This window comes from Triticum urartu, unplaced genomic scaffold (assembly GCF_003073215.2).
Source record: "Triticum urartu cultivar G1812 unplaced genomic scaffold, Tu2.1 TuUngrouped_contig_10018, whole genome shotgun sequence".
Classification (NCBI taxonomy): Eukaryota; Viridiplantae; Streptophyta; class Magnoliopsida; order Poales; family Poaceae; genus Triticum; species Triticum urartu.
The window spans coordinates 1-17,487 of NW_024110844.1; the positions used below are offsets into that span (position 1 = coordinate 1).

At 43.1% G+C, this 17,487-nt stretch overlaps 1 long non-coding RNA gene across 9 annotated transcripts; it reads left to right on the forward strand.

Annotated features, from left to right (window-relative positions):
• Positions 1–29: 29 nt before the first annotated feature.
• On the forward strand, positions 30–4,104 carry LOC125526418. 9 transcript variants are annotated; one of them, XR_007291662.1, is made up of 9 exons: positions 30–458; positions 559–723; positions 1,123–1,173; positions 1,488–1,905; positions 1,988–2,050; positions 2,480–2,718; positions 2,884–2,939; positions 3,246–3,742; positions 3,853–4,104. It is a non-coding gene; the product is annotated as an uncharacterized LOC125526418 (long non-coding RNA). The 9 variants fall into 9 exon arrangements; XR_007291663.1 differs by having other exon boundaries at positions 3,246–3,467; positions 3,605–4,104; XR_007291664.1 differs by having other exon boundaries at positions 3,246–3,467; positions 3,670–4,104.
• Positions 4,105–17,487: the final 13,383 nt, after the last annotated feature.

Below are 17,487 nucleotides of genomic sequence, written 5' to 3' on the forward strand. Positions count from 1 at the left end.
AAAAAAAACCCAACAAAACCACCCCAGCCACAAAAAAACCTAAACCTATCGCCCGCACGTACAATCGACGACTCCTGCCCTAGAGCGAGGTCTCCCTTCGCCGCCGCCCTTCATCCCTTCGCCACCGCCGCTCCACCCAGAGCCGCCGTCTTCCCCGCTGTCGCCGCCCTCTTCCCTCCCACCCCGAGCCGCCGTCTTCCCCGCCCGCGCCGCTCTCTTCCCCATCGGTGCTACCCTCCACTCACCTTCTGTTCTTCAAGCGGGAACGCCCCAGATCGAGTCGAGCAAGTCAGCGGGGCAGCGGCCAGATCCGCCACGGCCACATCTCCTTGGTGTTGTTGTCCTCAATAGGCTAATGACTCGAGGCATGCTGTTAGCACAATTACAGAAGGCCATACAGTCAGCGGCAAAGTGCTCGCCATCGCTAATGATTGACTGCTGAGTATCTCCATTGGGGGGTACGTATTCCTCTCTCTCTCTCTATCATCCTCCCCTTTTCTCTTAATTTCTTTTGTGCTTCATTTTTTGATCCAGTTTTTCCATGCTTATATTCGATAGATTTAGCTACCTGCTCAAATAAGATGGTCAATAGTTGTTCCTGTGATCCATTCTATGGATGAAGAAGGAGAAGACGAAGGAACACAATAATTTCTGTGTCATATTATTTGTTTCTGATGTGGCTACTCTGGAATACAATTTATGGGCGAGAGATCAGACTTTCAGGTTGGGTGCGGTATTATATCTCATCAGATTCAGTAACCAGCGTGGAATTAATTTTAATTTTGTTCTTCATCAGATAAGTAGAGCCATGCTTTACCCCAATCTTCATTTTATGAATCTCAACTTCAAAAATCATGATAGTTGCACTGTATTTTGTTGAGTCCAACATAAAGCTGAGAGCAGAGTACCTACTTTGTCTTGGTATATCAAAATAATAAGGAATCTGTGAGATTAGGTAAGCCAAATAATTGGTACTTGCTGAGGCTACAAAATTATCTTAATTCTTCCATTTAGTAGTTCACTGAATATTAAACAATGCTGTATCTTCCACTGGGGAGTTGTTTTATGTAGCCTGAACAACAAACAGCCTATGAACTTCTAAACCAATTCTTTTTTTATTAGGACCCTGCTCTTTTAACTGAAAAACTGGGAGCACTAGCAGTTCTTCACAAGGTAATCACCTCCTATGAATGTTTGGTGGTGCTGCTCCAATTTCTATTGCATTGCTTCTGATGTATGAATGGATTATTCTCCTCATTTGCTAATTAACGCAACTGGCCTAATTCTTGAGAATAGATATTTTTGTAGTGCATAGTATGATTTTTTTAGTTACCCTCCTTATGAATAGATTTTTTGTAGTGTACAGTACAATATTTTTTCAGGGTTGCATGTTGCTTGCTACTACTACTGCTTGTACAATTGTGTTGTTTTGTAATATTTCTTAACTTATAAGAGATATGGCCACACTGAGATTTTGCTATGGGCAGGAAAGTGGATTGGACAATGCCGCTAGCTCGGATGGTGCCCCATATGGATGTCGATCATGGGCGACGTGAGGAGGGACAAGGTAGAGAAAGGGGTCTGGTTGGCGCCGCATTAGAGGTGAGAGAGGGGGCCGGGGTTGCGTCGCCGCCGAGATGCGCGAGGGGATCGGAGCTGTGCCAAGCGGATTCATCAAAGCACTTCGCTCCTGCTGCCTTTGGCTTGATGCTTAGATGGATTGATGCGTAAGTTTGAATCCTTTCATTTTTCACTTCTCTAATGGGTGGCTGATGGCCTGATGCTTTGATGGATCGATGCATGCTAGAACTGGCTGATATGTGCGTGTGTGTGCACATTTTTTTTCTTGTGATTTTTGTAGAGATTGGCTCATGCTTCTCTGCTTATGGATATCTTCTTTCTTCTGTATGTGTTTCTCACTCTGTTGCTGAATGATCTGGTGATTTTTTCTTTGTGGGCTTATCTGATGAAATTTACTGCTACTTAGATCATGCACTGACGCTGCCACCAGAAGATAGCTCATAGATGCATGTGTTTGCTTTTGAACATGGTGCGTAATCTTGTGGTTTGCCAACTGTCACCTTCAGCAATTTCAGTTCAACATGTCTTGGTTTCTGCATTCTGAGTTCAGAGTTCTACATGGTGGAATGGTTAGTATATGGGAGTTTGCATCTACAGTTGCATACTATAGTTCCATTCCGTCCTTCCTTATTCGGAGATGAACTGAACCTCTCATTTTTCATCTACTTTTGGGAGATTGTGGGGGCGGGGGGGAATCAAATGATACCACATTAGTATAGTAGAACGTACCACTTCCTCTTAAGATTTCAGAAATGACATGTCAAGGACAGGGTATAGAGCTCCGAAGAGTATTCTCCTTCTGTCATCGATTGCTAAATCAGTAATGCCCAGCGTTGTGTGCAATGGAGCCCTTACTGCTATTCACAACTGGACTCTTTATTATATTTTAATCCTTCAGATTTGTCGGGTCAGGGATCCTTCAGATTTGTCGGGTCAGGGATCCTTCAGTTTTGTTGGATCAGAAGTAAGAGCACCGGGACTTCAAGGACGATGTAGATTGTCGAAGGCTAAGTTACAGAGTGCGTGGGCAGCAGTACCAGAGCAAGAACCTCGCGCGTGACGGAGTTGCTGTGGTAAAGAAGCAAAACTCAATGACTAACTCTACAAGCTCTGGTCACTCTCTTAAACATCACTAACGTAATCATATCTCACTCCATTATGCAAATCTTATTTCTGATTTTTTTATTCCATTTCAGTTCTTGTACCTTTTTACAATGCGTTTAGTGCATATGGATGAAGTATATTGATTTATCTTCTACCTATTGTTTGCTGTGCTTTATTGGTGCTCAACGTTTTTAACAGGTTGGCATGCATATTACTAAATTTGGTCAAGCAACCCGCCAACAGATACAAAGAAGGTGAGTTTATAATGTGTAATACCCGTTTCCTTTTTCTTTTTTTCATGCAATGTGCAATACTTAAGTGGAATTCAGTTATTGATGTTTGTTTTATGTGGTTGAAAAAAGAATCTCAAATTTGGTGACCCTATGTTGCTGGTTTGGTTATGATAAATGCTTGTTGAAATGAGCCAACTGATTTTTTTCTGCTGTATGTCACCCTTGCGTGATGAAAGTTATATTGTCTAAGCGACGACTTAATTGATTATAGTTCTCTTTATCCCAGAAAGGTGCTATGCAACAATACAAAATTGCTTTTGTTTGCAGGGTTATATGTCTTCTGATCATCTTGATGGCATATATGAGGACCTGCAATACCGAACCTGGAAGTTAGTCGTTGAGGCAGTGGTCATGGTAGTGATATCTACTACCAGAACATAAACGTTCGGCCCTCCTTTTTGCCACGAAGGATTATGATCAACTGGACTTGCAGAACCAGTTAATGGCATGATGCTGGCAGTAGTAATGGAGGGTTGTGATTTCTGGATGGTAAATTCTGAATTGGAAATGATATTTTCTAATGTATTCATACAGTTAGATAATATCATATAGATTTTCTTCTCTTACCTAGAACGTCTGCCATGTAAAGCATGCTTCCCTTTGATTTGCTGTTGTGCTAGGAATAGGACGCATTGGCGTCCTCTTTTCATGAAAAACACTGACACAAAGTTTCTGGTTTCTGACGTACAAGGATTATTTACTATGAACAAATATTGCAATGTTCATTGGTAGTACTGTTTGTTGAGGCGATGCCTCTGCCACAGGTATGAAATTATCATTGGGCCTTCAACTATTTTTATTTGATGTATATGCTTCCAAAGACTACTTGTTCCAGTACTACATATTAAACAAAAACATTTTCCTTATATGCTAGAACACGGCATGGCTAATTAGTAATTGCACTACATTCCTAATAACTTCTAAACTTTTGGGAGGCATGGCAATGTTCTTTGACGTCATTGTAAGGGACGAGGACATTTTGTGAGAGAATGCCAATCTCAGCGTGTGATGATTTCTACTGAGGATGGTGGGTATGAGTCCGCTAGTGACTATGATGAGGAGACTTTGGCTCTTATTACACATGAAGAACACGGTGGAGAGGATTCTGATCATGAGACACAATACATGGCTGCTGAAGATGCTGACAGGTATGAATATTTAGTTGCTCAACGTGTTTTGAGTGTGCAGGTTACACAAGCTGAGCAAAATCAGAGGCATAATTCGTTCCATACAAAGGGAGTTGTGAAGGAACGTTTTGTTCGCGTCATCATAGATGGAGGGAGCTGCAATAACTTGGCTAGCATGGAGATGGTGGAGAAGCTATCTCTCACCACAAGACCACATTCACATCCTTACTACATCCAATGGTTCAACAATAGCGGCAAGGTTAAGGTAACATGTACTGTTCGTGTGCATTTTAGTATCTCTACATATGATGATTATGTTGATTGTGATGTGATACCTCTGCAAGCATGTTCCTTATTACTTGGTAGACCATGGCAATTTGATAAAAGATTTGTACACCATGGTAGAAACAATCAGTATACTCTTGTTCATAAGGATAAAAATATTACTTTGCTTCCTATGACTCCTGATTCCATTTTGAAAGATGATATTAATAGAGCTAATAAAGCAAAATAGGAGAAAAATAAGAGTGAAAATCAGATTGTGGCAAAAGAATTTCAGAAACAAATGAAGCCTAATAATAAACCATCTAATGTTGTTTCTGAAATTAAATTGAAAAGTGCATGTTTACTTGCCACCAAATCTGATATTGATGATCTAGATTTTAGCAAATCTGTTTGCTATGCTTTTGTGTGCAAAGAGGCATTATTTTCATTCGAGGATGTGCCTTCCTCTTTGCCTCCTGTTGTCACTAAAATTTGCAGGAGTTCGCTGACGTCTTTGCACAAGACGTGCCATAGGGATTACCACCTATTCGAGGGATTGAGCATCAAATTGACTTATTTCCCGGTGCATCATTATCCAACCGTGCACCATACCGTACCAATTCAGAGGAGACGAAGGAGATTATGCGTCAAGTATAAGAACTGCTTGACAAAGGTTATATACGTGAATCCCTTAGGCCTTGTGCTGTTCCTATCATTTTAGTGCCGAAAAAGGATGGTACGTCGCATATGTGCGTTGATTGTAGAGGCATTAATAATATTACTATTCGTTATCGTCATCCTATTCCTAGGCTAGATGATATGCTTGATGAATTGAGTGGCTCTACAATATTCTCCAAAGTTGATTTGCGTAGTGGATACCATCAAATTCGTATGAAATTGGGAGATGAATGGAAAACAGAATTTAAAACTAAGTTTGGATTATATGAGTGGTTAGTCATGCCTTTTGGGTTAACTAATGCACCTAGTACTTTCATGAGATTAAGGAATGAAGTTTTACGTGCTTTCATTGAACGATTTGTGGTAGTTTACTTTGATGACATATTGATTTATAGCAAATATTTGGAGGAACATTTGGAACATTTGCGTGTTGATTTTATTGCTCTACGTGATGCACGTTTGTTTGGTAACCTTGGAAAGTGCACCTTTTGCACCAACCGAGTATCTTTTCTTGGCTATGTTGTTACTCCGCAGGGAATTGAAGTTGATAAAGCCAAGATTGAAGCTATTGAGGGTTGGCCGCAGCCCCAAACGGTCACACAAGTGAGGAGTTTCCTTGGCCCTGCTGGATTCTTGATGCGGAGCATCCTATGGACATCACCATGTCAAGAGTCCATTTGGAAAGCGACACGTGCCACAGCAACTTCATGCATACAAAGGTGAATCATCTCCTTTACACGTGTCCCCTTGTACCTTTTGAGGATGGTATACTACTTGACGCCTCTCTCGTGTTCATAAATAGGTGTGAGCGGAGCTACACATTCATCGAGGAGGAGTCGAAGAAGAAGAGAACATCTACACCATTCAAGAGGGAAACCTGGAAGCGGAGAAGGAATCGCCAAGAAGAAGGCAGCAGCTCCCAGGCGACCCCGTGCCCACGGGCCTCCCAGGCTGGCGGTCGTGTATCGTGCCCACGGTGATGCAGAGCATCCTTCCACCATCCCCATGGACTCTACACCGACACATCAAGCCCCACGTGGACCTATGACAAGAGCTAGAGCATGTGCTTTGGAAACCGAGGTGAACTCCTTCCTACTTAGCTTGCATATGGATACAAATGGAACATTGTTGCTACCTCACCAAGATACGCTATGTCTCATTAGGTACGAAGAGGAACACCACCAAGAGGCTCAGGAGCACCCCCAAGGAGAAGAGGAACCACCCCAAGGCCACGCGAACCAAGACGGAGTGCAACACCAGCAAAACTGGAAGTCCCAGGTGACCCCGTGCGCACGGGCCCCCGAGACCCCGTGCCCACGGACTATCCAGGGAGTTGACGTTGGAGCACCCCGTGTGCACGGTCCTGTACCGTGCCCACGGACCCCCGTACGCACGGGCCCAACTTACCCCGTCTGCACGGGCCTCCCAGGATGGACGGCTGAGATCCCCAAACCGAGCACCTCTTCATCTCTTTCGACCCCAAGACTATATAAACCGTACCTAGGGCTATGTTTAGGGTTAGCAAAGTATGAGATGAGATATTTCTGATCTTTGCTCCTTCTACCTTCCCACTTGTGGAATCAAGGCCCCTTTTGGGAAGAATCCTAGTGGATTTCAAGACCTCCTCTAGGAGAAGACTATCTTCAAGACCTCCTCTCCTAGGAGTGGGAAGAACTTTCCCATTGTATCTTTCCTTTGATTGTGTTTGTGACTTGTGGATCTTGTATTGCTATTCTAGTGGATGTGTAATTGGGGAATTGTTTGAGTGATTTCCTCTTTGTGTTCTTGAGAGTTTGCCCTTTCCCCCCTCCAAGTGTGAAAAGATCCCCCTCTAGGATTTCATCCTATATCATTTTGGTATCATGAGCAAGGTTGATTCACATCTTGGACTCCCATCCCCCCATTGCTAGCTTGATTTTGTTTTTTTCATCCAAATTCAAAAATCCCCACAAAAATAGCCCAATTTTTTTTCTTGCTATGTTTTGGATCTTGTGAGATTTGGTTGTTTTGATCCACGAATTTGGAGTTTGGCAAGTGGATCTACCCATCTTCCTGCTTCCCCACCTTCCAAATCCTCGAAATTGTCCTTATCTTGGAAAATCCCCACGGATCTGGAGCTTGTCATCCGCTCCCAGCACACCCCATGCACACGGGCCCTCGAGACCCCGTGCACACGGGCCTCACTTACCCCGTGCGCACGAACCATCCAGGAACTTTCGGCCATCTTTTGTTTGCACCATTTTGCTTCCACACCAACACTCGTGTTCTTCCGCACTATTTCTCGTGGTTGTTTGAGTTTCGGACCGCGGTTTCTCTTGTGTCCTAAGGTGTTTCGGCTACTTAGGCACATTTGGACATCATCCTCACCGCCACTCGATCATCAACTCGGACACCACACCGGCTTCAACGACTTCATTCTTACCGTACGATCGGATGGTAACCGCGACGACATCTCACCCATGCTTTTGCATTGATAACTCGAGCCATTTCGCGTAGCTTACCTATCGAGACTAGCAACGTGAGAATTGTCGGGCCATGCTATTATGCACCATAGTCATCTTGTTACCATCTTAGTGCCATAAGTCTCTCCCGTGCATATCTTACATACTTGTCTCATATCATACTTGGCTCTCGCTTCAAAAAAACAAGAAAAGCTTTTAAGCAAAAGAGGAGCAACAAAGAGCTCGTAAACAATAGCATCGAGCCATTTTTCATATTATCTTCGACACCTCATACGTAGCATAGTTGGGATTGAAGACGGCACGTTTCTCTTATAGGTTGGTGCACATGCGTATCTAGCCCATTTGAGCAATCGAGCTAGCGTCTCTCTAGTATTTGCACAACAAGAGCATTTTCCGTGGTTGCACATTTTGAGCTCACCCCTTGGTTGTGTGGATCCCATCTATCTTCCGTGTGTGTGTTCCTAGTGATATCATTGGGTTTGATCTACTTGTTTTTACTTGCATTTTTGTGAATCTTCTCAACCTTATCGATATCTTGACTAACATTTGCTTGAAATTTTTGCCACCATCCTAACCGAGCTCCTCCATAAGCCTTTTACTTGTAGGTGTGAGAAACAATTCCCGGTACCAATTCCCCTATTATAGCATCGTGAGATCGTACTTGTTACATCCACAATCTTCGGAAAAGGTAACTTTGGTTTTGTTCTCTCATTTTTCCTACTCACCACCACTTTCTCATGATGGATAGGACGATTTCTTATACCAATCCACTCTTCCTAGAGCAAGATAGCGACATTACAAACTTCGTCACCAAGTCGCAACTCTTTGGCGCACATAGAGCTTTGCATGAAGAACAACTTGCTTTGGGCGACCGCATAGACAATTTTGCCACCGACCTACGACAATCCGAGCAACGTACAAGGGACTACTTCGACACATCATTGAGTTCCCTCGAACATCAAACACTCTTCGTCGAGCCGCGCGCACCGACTGTCAAGCAAGCCTCAATCCCCTACGAGACACCGACTCTCAAGAGCGCCGACAACGTCAAACTCAAGAGGCCTTTGCACTAGCACGAGAACGGCAATGACAACGCCAACATGAAGAGGAAGAACGCGCGCGTCTACACCAACATGCACAAGATGACGAGACACAATATCAAGAACAACATCTCCGTGACGAGCAAGCACTTGCGGCACAACAAGCTCTACGCGATTCGAGTCGAGCGGTTGCCGACCGAGGACGTCAAGCCCGTGAACAAGAGGAAGCACTTCACGAAGAAATTCAAGAACAAAGATTTCAAGCTTGCGTGCATCGTCAAGTTCCTCCTCGATCTCGCGAAGCTCCCCCACAAGCTCGCCAACACCATCAAGTTCATCGAGAGCATGAAGACAATGGAAATCCTCCATGACAAGAGCAACATGAGGTTGAAAACCCTCCACGTCAAGAGCACCTGATGAGGACATCAAATACCATTGTTACACCCACAGCCCCTACTGCTATACATACTGGACCAATTACTAGAGCTTGCGCACGCCAATTGAATTATCAGGTACTTTCGTTTCTTGGTAACGATTCTAATGTTCATGAGAATATGATGCTGCCTAAATTGGATACATTTGTTTTGCTTACAAATGAAGGGCCTAGCTTGGACAAGAAAGATGAACCTTGGAACAAGTTCAAGCGTGGAGATGATGGCATGCGCAAGGGGATCCAAAACGGAGTTACAAGTGATGATTTCAGGACTTTGAAGCCACCATAAGGAGTCCATGAAGCCTTGGACGAAATATACAAGATGCCACTTCATAAATTTCGTCCAAAGACTATTTTAGGTGCTGCGTCACCTTATTATTGGGACAGGCCCATGAACTTTCGAAATACTTAAGTATAGGCTGTTTTTAGAGTCCGTATGTGTGGGGAAACAAGAGTTAGGGTTGGTTTGGGACCCCTCCTCCAAGGGCCACGAAATTCCCCCCTCTTCCTCCATATATACAGCCCTTAGGGCGTCGTTTAGACTTTGGGTTTTGTTTAGATTAAAAGTTCGCCATAGCTGCAACTTCGCGTACTTCGTTTGTGTCCAACGACCAGACCAAGACGTCACAGAACCCCACCTTGATCAATAAAGCTTTCATCTTATATTCACAATATCCAGATTGCAATCTCAGTTTCTTGCTTGTTCTTCGTTTGCTCGCAGGAAACAGACCCTCGTGGTCAGGTTGATCGTGCTCCAGCGTGGTCAATAACCCCTCGGAAGTTGGTTTAGCGATTGCTAAGGCGCGATGTCTCGCACGTTCGTAGTCGGCTCGTCAAGGTCGACTCCCACAGAAACGATAGCCACTATCTCATCGACACATTGGGACACCTTTGCCTCTATCAAGTGGTATCAGATTTTCAGGTTGCTCGGTGAGATTTTACAGTTTTTCGTAGTTTAGATCGAGTCTGTTCTTCATACCTACAGTCCATGAAAAAGCCAAAAAAATTAGGGTTAGTTCATCATATTCTAACCAACCTGATCCTTTGCATAATCTTTTTAGGGTTTTGCATTATTGAGTTTGTGGTTGCATCATCGTGTCTAGTTGCTGGTCTTAGTGTCTAGTCCTTTAGAGTTTCGAGTTCTGTTCACAAGTAGTCACGCCGCCACCGCATCATCATCATCACCGCTGCCATATACCACCACCATCATCGCCGCTGCCATATACCACATATCCACCGCCATCACGCCAATCCGAGTGCACCTGCAACATATATACGCCACCAGTCCGAGTTCCACCAGATTCATCGCCGCCATCAGTCTGAGTTCCACCAGATTCGTCTCTGTCACCAGTCCGAGTCCAATATTTTGTTACTCTGTTTTGGATTTCCATATCACACGATACTCCGAGTCGTGACAGAGTAGGACTCCTGAACTTTCGTGCTACCCGCAGAGGAAAAATAGTTCCAAACTCAAAAAAACTAAGTCCAGAAAATTCTGGCTAGGCAGTTCTTAGACCATTTGTAGACTTTTTCGAAAAAAAATTGTTGCGGAGCAAAAAAAGAGGAAAAAAAAGTGAAAAAAAATTAAAATAAATTCAGAGAGTGCTCCTCCCTTGTTTACGTGTGGCGCTGTGATTTTGTTCGTGTTCTAGGCTCGCGTCTCTAGTACGGTCTAGCCTAGGACCAGCACAGTACCGTCATTGAGCGTTTATTCAACTTTGCATCTCTGAATTGATTATTGTTGACCCTTTTTTCTACCATATTATAAGCCTTCCCAGCTCCACATACATCTATGTTGTGCGTTTGACTCTCCCTGGTAATCGCTCTATCCAAGCTTTGAGAGTTTTGACTATGACGGTTGCCAGTCACCGCCTGCTGCTGGGTAAGAACTGGTAAGAATTTGAGATTTGCTTGACGGATTTGTGACATCCAACACCACCTCTTGTAAGTAGTCTGTAGGATCATATTCTTGTGTGTTTCTATTGCTGCTAACCATGGCAGGATCACAAGCCGATGAGACTGACTGGGAGAACATGACGAATAAGGAGTTGCATGATAAATTTCAGCAAATGATGAGTGGACAGGTGCAAGATGTGCTAAACGGATTTGAAGAGGCCATGGAGAAGATAGATGGCATGGAGAAGACGTTCGAAACAAAGCGCGATAACAAGTTTAATGAATTTCTCGCGCGTCTTCCACCACCACCACCGGCTTCCCCTAACGCACCTCTACAACGACAACAACAACGTCGCTTTCCAAATCAAGTAGGATGAGCACAACGCGTTCCCATTGACCCTGGGCAAAATTTTGGTGCCGCTGTTGATGCTTCTGCCGCTCCTGCTACTACTGTAGAGGTGGAGGACCATTACGAGGATGAGGTTGACCAAAATCAGAACTATGTGCAACCACCAGCACCAGCACCACCAGGTCGTCCTCATGCATATCATCGCAACGGTAGGGCTGCACCACCACCTAAGGTACATGACCATCTTCCTAAACTAAAATTGAATATTTCACCATTTGAGGGTAGATATGTTCTTGATATATACCTTACATGGGAGTTAGAAACTGAACAACGATTTACATGTTTACAATATCCTGAAGAGAGACGTGTTCCTACTGCTGTTTGTGCTTTCACTAGCTTTGCATGTGTTTGGTGGTCTGAACATTGTAGATTATATCCTATTCCAGCTACTTGGGCTGCTTTGAAAACTGCTATGCGTACTCGTTGGGTTCCACCATATTATCAACGTGAATTACTTCAAAAATTGCAGCGCTTAAGACAAGGAAAAAAATTATGTAGAAGAATATTATCAGGAATTACAAACTGGCATGATTAGATGTGGTATTGTTGAGGAGAATGAATCTATGCTTGCACATTTTATGGGTGGATTAAATAGAGAGATTCAGACCATTCTAGAGTATAAGGAATATACTAATATCACTCGTTTATTCCATCTTGCTTGTAAAGCTGAATGTGAAGTGCAGGATCGACAGGCATTGGCGCGAACTAACTTTTCTGCAGGTCGATCTTCATCATGGACACCACGTGCATCCTCTACTTCCACTCCACCAGCACCTCCATCAGGTGCCACCTCCAGCCGTGATACAAGAAAGCAGGCACAACCACCACTATCTGCCATGAGCACACCTGCCGGACCTGCGCAGAGCTCTTCTTCCTCCATGGCATCAACAGGGCACACAAGTGATATTATTTGTCGTCGTTGTAAGGGAAGAGGACATTTTGCGAAAGAATGCCAATCTCAGCGCGTGATGATTGCTACTGAGGATGGTGGGTATGAGTCCACTAGTGACTATGATGAGGTGACTTTGGCTCTTATTACACATGAAGAACACGGTGGAGAGGATTTTGATCATGAGACGCAAATACATGGCTGCGGAAGATGCTGACAGGTATGAATGTTTAGTTGCTCAACGTGTTTTGAGTGTGCAGGTTACACAAGCTGAGCAAAATCAGAGGCATAATTTGTTCCATACAAAGGGAGTTGTGAAGGAACGTTCTATTCGCGTCATCATAGATGGAGGGAGCTGCAATAACTTGGCTAGCATGGAGATGGTGGAGAAGCTATCTCTCACCACAAGACCACATCCATATCCTTACTACATCCAATGGTTCAACAAAAGCGGCAAGGTTAAGGTGACACGTACTGCTCATGTGCATTTTAGTATCTCTACATATGCTGATTATGTTGATTGTGATGTGGTACCTATGCAAGCATGTTCCTTATTACTTGGTAGACCATGCCAATTTGATAAAAATTCTGTACACCATGGTAGAAACAATCAGTATACTCTTGTTCATAAGGATAAAAATATTACTTTGCTTCCTATGACTCCTTAATCCATTTTGAAAGATGATATAAATAGAGCTAATAAAGCAAAACAGGAGAAAAATAAGAGTGAAAATCAGATTGTGGCAAAAGAATTTGAACAACAAATGAAACCTAATAATAAACCATCTAGTGTTGCTTCTGAAATTAAATAGAAAATTGCATGTTCACTTACCACCAAATCTGATATTGATGAACTAGATTTTAGCAAATCTGTTTGCTATGCTTTTGTGTGCAAAGAGGCACTATTTTCATTCGAGGACGTGCCTTCCTCTTTGCCTCCTGCTGTCACTAACATTTTGCAGGAGTTCGCTGACGTCTTTCCACAAGACGTGCCATCGGGATTACCACCTATTCGAGGGATTTAACATCAAATTGACTTAATCCCCGGTGCATCATTACCAAGCCATGCACCATACTGTACCAATCCAGAGGAGACGAAGGAGATTATGCGTCAAGTACAAGAACTGCTCGACAAAGGTTATATACGCGAATCCCTTAGTCCTTGTGCTGTTCCTATCATTTTAGTGCCGAAAAAGGATGGTACGTCGCGTATGTGCATTGATTGTAGAGGCATTAATAATATTACTATTCGTTATCGTCATCCTATTCCTAGGCTAGATGATATGCTTGATGAATTGAGTGGCTCTACAATATTCTCCAAAGTTGATTTGCGTAGTGGATACCATCAAATTCGTATGAAATTGGCAGATGAATGGAAAATAGCATTTAATAACTAAGTTTGGATTATATGAGTGGTTAGTCATGCCTTTTGGGTTAACTAATGCACCTAGTACTTTCATGAGGTTAATGAACGAAGTTTTACGTGCTTTCATTAGACGATTTGTGGTAGTTTACTTTGATGACATATTGATCTATAGCAAATCTTTGGAGGAACATTTGGAACATTTACGTGCTGTTTTTATTGCTCTCTACGATGCACGTTTGTTTGGTAACCTCGGAAAGTGCACCTTTTGCACCGACCGAGTATCTTTTCTTGGCTATGTTGTTACTCCACAGGGAATTCAAGTTGATAAAGGCAAGATTGAAGCTATTGAGAGTTGGCCCCTGTTGCATACTTTTCTGAAAAATTGAGTGGGCCTAGTCTGAACTATTCTACTTATGATAAAGAATTATATGCTCTTGTTCGGACCTTAGAAACATGGCAACATTATTTATGGCCCAAGGAATTTGTTATACATTCTGATCATGAATCTTTGAAACACATTAAAAGTCAAGCAAAACTGAACCGTAGACATGCTAAATGGGTTGAATTCATTGAGACTTTCCCTTATGTGATTAAACACAAGAAGGGTAAAGAAAATGTTATTGCTGATGCCTTGTCTCGTCGTTATACTATGCTTTCACAACTTGACTTTAAAATATTTGGTTTGGAGACCATCAAGGATCAATATGTTAATGATGCTGAATTTAAAGATGTATTGCAGAATTGTAAGGGAGAACTTGGAACAAGTTCGTTCTTAACGATGGATTTGTGTTTCGTGCTAACAAGCTATGCATTCCAGCTAGCTCCGTTCGTCTTTTGTTGTTGCAGGAGGCGCATGGAGGAGGATTAATGGGACACTTTGGCGTCAAGAAGACGGAGGATATACTTGCTACACATTTCTTTTGGCCAAAGATGAGACGGGATGTTGAGCGTTTTGTTGCTCGCTGCACTACATGTCAAAGAGCTAAGTCACGACTCAATCCTCATGGTTTATATATGCCTTTGCCTGTACCTAGTGTTCCTTGGGAGGATATATCTATGGACTTTGTTTTAGGTTTACCTCGAACAAAGAAGGGGAGGGATAGCATATTTGTTGTCGTGGATAGGTTCTCGAAAATGGCACACTTTATACCATGTCATAAAAGCGATGATGCTGTTAATGTTGCTGATTTGTTCTTTCGTGAAATTATTCGCTTACATGGTGTGCCAAATACTATTGTTTCAGATCGTGATACTAAATTTCTTAGCCACTTTTGGAGATGTTTATGGGCTAAGTTGGGGACTAAGCTGCTTTTTAGTACTACTTGTCACCCCCAAACTGATGGACAAACTGAAGTAGTCAATAGAACATTGTCTACTATGCTTAGGGCTGTTTTGAAGAATAACAAGAAAATGTGGGAAGAATGCTTGCCTCATATTGAATTTGCTTATAATCGTTCATTGCATTCTACTACTAAGATGTGCCCTTTTGAAATTGTGTATGGTTTCCTACCTCGTGCACCTATTGATTTGTTGCCTCTTCCATCTTCGGAGAAGGTTAATTTTGATGCTAAAGAACATGCTGATTTGATTTTTAAAATGCATGAGTTAACTAAGGAAAACATTGAGCGTATGAATGCTAAATATAAACTTGCTGGAGATAAGGGTAGAAAACATGTTGTGTTTGCACCTGGAGATCTTGTTTGGTTACATTTGCGTAAGGATAGATTTCCTAATTTGCGCAAATCAAAGCTAATGCCACGTGCTGATGGTCCTTTTAAGGTGTTAGAGAAAATAAATGATAATGCATATAAACATGAGCTGCCTGCAGATTTTGGGGTTAGTCCCACTTTTAACATTGCAGATTTGAAGCCTTATTTGGGAAGAGAAGAACGAATACCGAATGTACCTCGACCGAAGTTGAAAGTGGATCAATGATCACTCCAATGTGGACAAGGAAATAGCACAATTTGATGAGGACATCAATACCATTGTTACACCCACAGCCCCTACTGTTACATATACTGGACCAATTACTAGAGCTCACGCAAGCCAATTGAATTATCAGGTATTTTCGTTTCTTGGTAACGATTCTAATGTTCATAAGAATATGATGCTACCTAAATTGGATACATTTGTTTTGCTTACAAATGAAGGGCCTAGCTTGGACAAGAAAGATGAACCTTGGAACAAGTTCAAGCATGGAGATGATGGCATGCGCAAGGGGATCCAGAATGGAGTTACAAGTGATGATTTCAGGACTTTGAAGCCACCATAATGAGTGCATGAAGCCTTGGACGAAATATACAAGATGCCACTTCATAAATTTCATCCAAAGACTATTTTAGGTGCTGCGTCACCTTATTATTGGGCCGATAGCCACCATCTTGGACGAAGTATAGGCTGTTTTTAGAGTCCGTATGTGTGGGGAAACAAGAGTTAGGGTTGGTTTGGGACCCCTCCTCCAAGGGCCACGAAATCCCCCCTCTTCCTCCATATATACAGCCCTTAGGGCGTCGTTTAGACTTTGGGTTTTGTTTAGATTAAAAGTTCGCCATAGCTGCAACTTCGCGTACTTCGCTTGTGTCCAACGTCCAGACCAAGACGTCACAGAACCCCACCTTTATCAATAAAGCTTTCATCTTATATTCGCAATATCCAGATTGCAATCTCAGTTTCTTGCTTGTTCTTCGTTTGTTCGCAGGAAATAGACCCTCGTGGTCAGGTTGATCATGCTCCGGCATGGTCAATAACCCCTCGGAAATTGGTTTAGCGATTGCTAAGGCGCGACGTCTCGCATGTTCGTAGTCGGATCATCAAGGTTGACTCCCACAGAAATGATAGCCACCATCTCATCAAAACATAGGGACACCTTTGCCTCTATCAGCACCACGAGTTGAACAATCATCTACAACATGGGCGTCATCATCCCCGACCCCAATACAATAAAGAGCAACGCTATGGCAAGCTCAAGTTCACCATGCCCAAGTTCAACGGAAGCAACGATCCCACAGAGTACCTTTCATGGGCATTGAAAGTTGACAAGATATTCCATTTGCACAATTATGAAGAAGAGAAGAAGATCGCGATGGCATCCCTTGAGTTCCAAGACTATGTCCCTATTTTGTGGGAACAAGTCATTGAGCGCCGAGAGGCAAGAGGTGATCCACCCATCACTACTTGTGCACAAATGAAGGATGTCATGAGAGCACGCTTCGTTCCTACCTACTACAACCGCGACCTCTTCAAGAAACTCCAACAACTCAAGCAAGGAACCAAGAGAGTTGAAGAATATTACAAGGAGATGGATATTACAATGATAAGAGCTAATGTCACGAAGATGATGAGCAAACAATGTCACGCTTCTTGAATGGCCTCAACCATCCCATCAAGAAGATCGCCGACTTCCAACCATACTCAAATCTCATCGAGCTAGTGCACCAAGCCACCAAAGCGGAACGCAAAGTGCAAGATGATTTCAAATATGTCAAGTACTCGTCCAAGACCTATGGCTCCTCTTATCAAGCTCCCGCGACTTTGGCACCTCCTACCTCAACTAGAGAATCACCAAGTACCGGCGATAAGTCAAGTTCCAAGAAAGCTTCGTCAACTACAAGCCATCCTCCTACGAGAAACTTCAAGCCGAGAGCTTCATCATCATCAACCCCAACCGATGAGACCATCAAGACGAGTTCCTGCAAGTGTTTCACTTGCGGAGGCCGAGGCCACAAGTCCTACGAATGCACCAACAAGCGACCCATGGTCTTCAACGACGATGGCACTTATGACTCCATCAGCGAAGGCGAAATGGAAGCCCTCGAGCAAGTCGCCATGCACCGCAAAGTGAACAATGAAGAAGAACAAGTCTTTTGTGATGAAGACTCAAGTCCCGCACTTGTTGTCTCCAAAGTCTTGACTCTCCAACATCACCAAGAAGAAGACCAACGA